This window comes from Notamacropus eugenii, chromosome 4, assembly GCF_028372415.1.
Source record: "Notamacropus eugenii isolate mMacEug1 chromosome 4, mMacEug1.pri_v2, whole genome shotgun sequence".
NCBI classification, from domain to species: Eukaryota; Metazoa; Chordata; class Mammalia; order Diprotodontia; family Macropodidae; genus Notamacropus; species Notamacropus eugenii.
In genome coordinates, this window is record NC_092875.1 from 224,376,593 (window position 1) to 224,382,563 (window position 5,971).

Sequence of the window (5,971 nt, forward strand, 5' to 3'; positions counted from 1 at the left end):
TAAAGTAATAGTCACATCTAACTGAATAAAAAAAATGAAGAAACAATTCAAAGACACAGAATGAGATGGTATACATTTCAGAGAACATAAACTTACAGAGCCCTGTGGTTCCTCAGTTCACTTTCATATAACTTTAAGAATTAAGAGGATGGGGAACTTTTCAGTGGAAGACAGAACCTGTCTCTTCCTGAACTCTGTGCACAAGAACTTCTCCCTTCCTCCTTGTTTTCTTTCTTACATTCAATCCCCCAACATTTCAACTGGCTCATGGGAGATACCATTTTACATACATACATGCACACACACACACACACACACACACACACACACACACACACACACACACACACACACACCACATGAGCATTTCAACACTCCAGCTCGTCAGCTATAAAACATGGTGAAGGAAATGACTCAATATATTTTTGGAGTAAAATCCAGTGCCTCTCAGAAAGAACTAAAAAAGAGTATATAAAAAAACTAACCTTGAAATATCACCCAGATAAGGATCCAAATGAAGGAAACAAGTTCAAACTGATTTCTCCAACTTATGAAGTGCTTTCTGAAGCAAAGGAAAGAGACGTATGTGACAAAGGTAGGGAACAAGCCATCAAAGAGGGTGGTTCTGGTGGTGACTTTGGTTTGCCAGTGGATATCTCTGAAATACTTATTTGAAGGAAATAATAACATGAGGAAATGAAAAGATAAAAATATTGTTCATCAGCTGTCAGTGACCTTAGAAGATTTATATAGTGGTACAAGAAGATTTTTCAAAAGAATGCAATTTGTGATAAATGTGAAGGACTGGGTAGTAAGAAAGAAGTTTTAGAATGTTGTCTCAATTGTAGAGGTACTAGAATGCAAATAAGAATTCATCAGATAGGATCTGGAATGAATAAACAAATTTAATTTGCACGAAATTTTAAGGGAATAGGTAACAAATCATCCCTAAAAATAGATATGAAAACTAATAGAAGGAAATTGTTCAAGACTGAAAGATTCTGCATGTTCATATTGACAAGGCCATGAAAGATGGTCAGAAGATAACATTCCATGGTGAGAGTGACCAGGAGCCAGAACTTTAGAGAGGAGATATCTATCATTGTTTCTGATCAGGAGGACAATGTTATATTCATAAAGTGAGGACCTTTTCTTGTATATGGATATCCAGTTTGTTGAAGCAGTTTGGCTTTCAGAATGCAATACTAACTCTTCATAATAGAACAATAGTCATTACTTCTCATCCTGGTCAGGTTGTTAAATGTGGGAACATGAAATGTATACTTGTAATGGTCATTTAAATGGGAAGATCTTTCCCATTTATTTCCCATTTGACCTGCCCAGGTGACATGGAAGCCTGAGTCACATGAATCTATGGTGAGAGGAACTTGCTGAAAGGGTGGAGCAGGAAAGGTGAAATAGGAAGAGGCGGAGCTAGAGCAGAGCTGAAGTTAGAGAACAATCAGAGCTGGGAAGAATGCAGGCAAGCAGGCAGCTGACTAGCAGGATTGAAAGACCTTGCTTGTGATCTGTTTAATGGAGCTGGTTTGTGAGAAGCCTAGTAAAGGGAAGACTTAGAGCTGGTGTTGTTCTCTGCATTGTTATTGTGTATAGATTTTTGTTACTCTGGTGGATCTGGCTTTCTGGTGTCTGAATAAATGTTTTGGTTATGTCTTCCATGTGGACAGTCTGTGGTATTTCGCAATTCAGATTTGCCCCGGGATGTTTATGGCCATAGTAGGTGCTGTGAATATCGCATTGGCACCACAGTACTGAGTGAAAGCATGCTGATTTACCACTGATCTTATGAGAAAGGAATTCTAATAATCAAATTTAAGGTCGGCTTCCCAGAGAATGGCTATATTTGTTGGAAAATTTGGAAAAGTTACTACTTAAAGAAAGAAAGTACAGAAGACTAAAGAAATGGATCAGATAGAACCAATGGATTTTGACCCATCTGAAGAAGAAGACATCATTACAATGGAGAAGCTTAGGAGGGTGATGAACATCATCCCAGAGGTGGTGCTCAGTGTCAGACCTCTTAATGGGAGCCAGTATTCATGATAATGCTGGCTTTTGTGCACAATAGTAAATGAGTGAAGGACAATAATTATCATAACACCTTCACAACTCGCTATTGATTTTTGTTGTAACATTCAACTATAGCTGTTTGTAAAAGCAAATTAATTAAATCAGGAATATAAAATGATGACTTTGCAATTTATGACATTCAACCTATTTTTTTACTTTTAACTCTATGCTGAAGTGAATCTCTGCTTCTGGAGTCGAAGGGGCAATGTCCCAAGTTTCAGAGTTTTTTTGTGCTGCTTTTTGAGAGATAATTCTGGGACATATAAGTTTTTGGCTCTTCAAAGCTGGTATGATCTAGGGAGAGGCATGTTTACTACTCCCCTAGCCTGTGTTCTGAGCTGTGAGTGAACAAAAGCACTCTTTTCTGCCCTGGAACTGTGAGTAGAGTCCCAGCTCCCCTGTAGTTGGAAACTCTGGTATGCTAGTTCTCTTTCTCACCCAGGGACTGCAACTCAGATCCAAATATGGGCAATAGAATCTTGCTCCTATTGCCAACAAAGGGACCACTTTAATCTCCTTTTGACAAGTTATCTGACCCGCTTACCATCTATGTACTGAGTGTTCTGGAAAAAGCGACTGCTACCCCTGATTCAATTGCCCCCAAAGCCTACTGCTGATTTACTAGTGCAAGGTCTGCTCTCACTCTGATAAAACAAACCTTTCCTATGAATATTCAAAGTTATCTTGGGCTGAAAAGTTGTTTCATCCCATCTTTTTTCAGGTTCTTCCATTCCAGAATTTGTTTTGAGGCATTATTTAATGGGTTTTTGAGGAGTTTGGGAAGATCTCAGATGAATCTTTGCCTTTTCCCCATCTTTTTGGTTCTACTCCTTTCATCCAGATTTTCAGTAAGCATCTTGATATCTGTTTCAGTGTGCCAATTTTCTATAGTATAAATTCATAGGATCAAAACAAATCCAAGAATCTAACCTGACAAGTGTTTATTCAGTACTTGCTATGTGTATGGCTCTGAATACTTTGAAGGGACACAAAGACAATAATAGCATCTCCCCTCCAGTGATTTAATTGTATTAGGAAGAAACAACACACAAAGAGGTAAGACTATACATAGCCTGAGAAAGCAGAGAGCACTAACTTTCTGTAGGAGGCAGCACCTAAGATTAGCTTTGAAGATAGCTGAGTTAGAGAAGAAAAAAGAAAGCATTCATGCCATGGAATACCCTTTATGAGGGCACAGAGGTGAGAGGTTGAGTGTTAAGATTAAGGAACAGCTATGATGCCAGTTGCTAGACTGATTAGTTTTCTTGAGCCAGGGAGTGACTTTGTTAGACATGTTTTAGACAGAGACTGTTTTGGTATACTTATGCAGTATGTATAAGATGGAGAGGGGAAAAACTAACAGGAAAATTAGGAGAATGTCTTAACATTCCAGGTAAGACATGATCTAGCCCTTCTCTAAACTAGAGTGATTGTTTTCTGAATGGAAATAAAGAGACAAATGAGAGAGATATGGAGGAAATAAAATTGACAACACTTGGCAATTGATCTAATAGGGGAGTGAAGTCAAAGATGATTAAAAGGTTGGAATCGTGCATGACTGTAAGAATCATGGTGTCCTCAAAACATATAGTGCAATAGTTTGATAGAGAGTAATAGTTTGATAGAGAAGTTGGCTAAATGTGTGGGGGTTGGGAGGGTAGAAGTAAGTGTGAGGTAGAAATAATAAATTCTGTTTTGAACATGTTGAGTTTGAGATGACAGTCCTAAATTTCCAACATATAAGCAATGATGTAGCTTCAGCTTGAACACCTTCAAGGAGGAAGAACTCACTAACCTAAAGATGCAGCCCATTTCCTATGTAAATAGCTCCAATTGTTTGGAAATCGTTGTTGTTATTTTTCCTCTAGACACAAAGCCTAAATTTACCTCTTTGCAACTTCAACCCTGTCCTTTGAGGACAAACAGAACAAATGGAAGCAGTATCAGACATCACTCCAGATGGCAAATACAGACATGAAATTAAGAGACACTTTCTTTTCTTTCTTTGACCTTTACAGAATGACCTCTAACCAGGCATCACTATATTTTTATTTTCTCTCTCCTAGATTATTCTTTTGTTTTCTTTTGTTTTCACTTTAGGTAATATCTCATTATCCTGGATAATCTGGAATACAGAGAGACATTTCTACATTTCTCTTTATTTTCTTGTGATGCAATACATCGACTATAGTAAAAATGCAAATATTGTCTGCTTAGTGCAAATTATGTGAGGGGAACATCCCTGCTTCTTATATTGTCTGAGATTCTCAGTTTTCTTCCTAGAACTGTTTATTGGTGTTTATACCTCACCTCACTGAGACCTTTATAACATTTTAGCACCTTTAAAAATAACTTGGGAATTATACTCACCTTTTTTTTTCTCATTTCATAAGTCATTTGTTTTTATTAGTTTTAACTCATTAATTTATTTTACCAAAAGTTTAAGGTGTTAAAGCTTTAAAGTTCACTAGAATTTTGTGGACACTTTGTATTTTATTTAAGTTTGTTTTTTAACATGTTTTTTTTCTTACCTCCTTGTCTTTCCAACTATTTCTTTTTTATTTTTCTTCTGGTCCTTAACCTTCAATCATTTTCTTCCTTTAGATTGAGTCCTCCTAAAGATTGAGCCCTTTCTTTAGACATTTATTACTAAAGCATGTCACAATCAGGAAATACACACACACATTAGAGAAAATGAAAAAAAATATGCTTCAGTCTGCATTCAGAGTTTATCAGTTCTCTCTCTGGAGATGAAGGAGGCTATTACTGTGTATGTTATTCTCCATGGTTGTGCTCACTTCGCTTTGCATCAATTCATATAAACCTTCACAGATTTTTCTGAAACTATCCATCATTTCTTATAGCACGATAGTGTTTCATCACAATTATATACCACAACTTGTTCAGCCTTTTCCCAATTAATGCACATTGTCTCAATTTCCAATTATTTGCCACCTTGCCAAAAAGAACTGCTATAAATATTTTTGCATGAATAAGCTCTGTTCCTTTTTAAAAAAATTGGAGAGGGGGATATAGACCAAGTTTAGTAATGCTGGATCAAAGAATTGGAAACCATGGAGAATAATATACACAGTAATAACCTCCTTCATCTCCAGAGAGAGAACTGACAAAACTCTGAATGCAGACTGAAGCATATTTCTTCACTTTCACTAATGTGTGTGTGTGTGTGTGTGTGTGTGTGTGTGTGTGTGTATACTCAGATTGCTGCAAGTTAGGAAAAAGTTACAAAGTAAATGTATTTGCTGATTGTGACATGCTTTAGGAATAAATGTCTAAAGGAAGGGCTCAATCTTTAGGAAGACTCATTATAAAGGAAGAAAGTGATTAAAAGTTAAGGACCAGTTCAGGGGGGAACTGTTGGTTATACTGATTAATCATTGGTTAATCTGATTTTTAAAAAAATTACCTGTATCAGAAATGAAAAGTGCATCAAAAATGCACCACCAACAAGGATGAAATTAAAACAATTAACAGGATTGCCCAACTATATGACAATTAAATGTCAACTAAATGAAATGGATGAAAATATACAAAAAATATAAACTGCTCTGATTAATAGGAGAAGAAATAGTATGCTTAAATAATCATCTCTTAGAAGAAGAAATTGAGCTCCACATACTCTTTCCCTGCTACTCCTCCACCCCACCACTATCCCAACCAAGCACAGTTTTGGTTGCCTCTTGCTCACATTGTGTTCCCAACAGCTGCAACACTAGTAGTATGTTGTTTCATTGCTGTCATTCTATTTAATGAAATTGTTCATTGTTTCTACGATTTATATTGTGACCACTTGTTCTTTAGTAGTAGGTTATTTAGTTTCCAATTAATTTGTAGTATATGCTTCCACTGATGTTTATTG

The 5,971-nt window shown here is 36.5% G+C and overlaps 1 pseudogene; it reads left to right on the forward strand.

The window, feature by feature from the left end:
* Positions 1 to 397: 397 nt before the first annotated feature.
* On the forward strand, positions 398 to 2,045 carry LOC140498358 (dnaJ homolog subfamily A member 1-like; annotated as a pseudogene).
* The last annotated feature ends 3,926 nt before the right edge of the window (positions 2,046 to 5,971 follow it).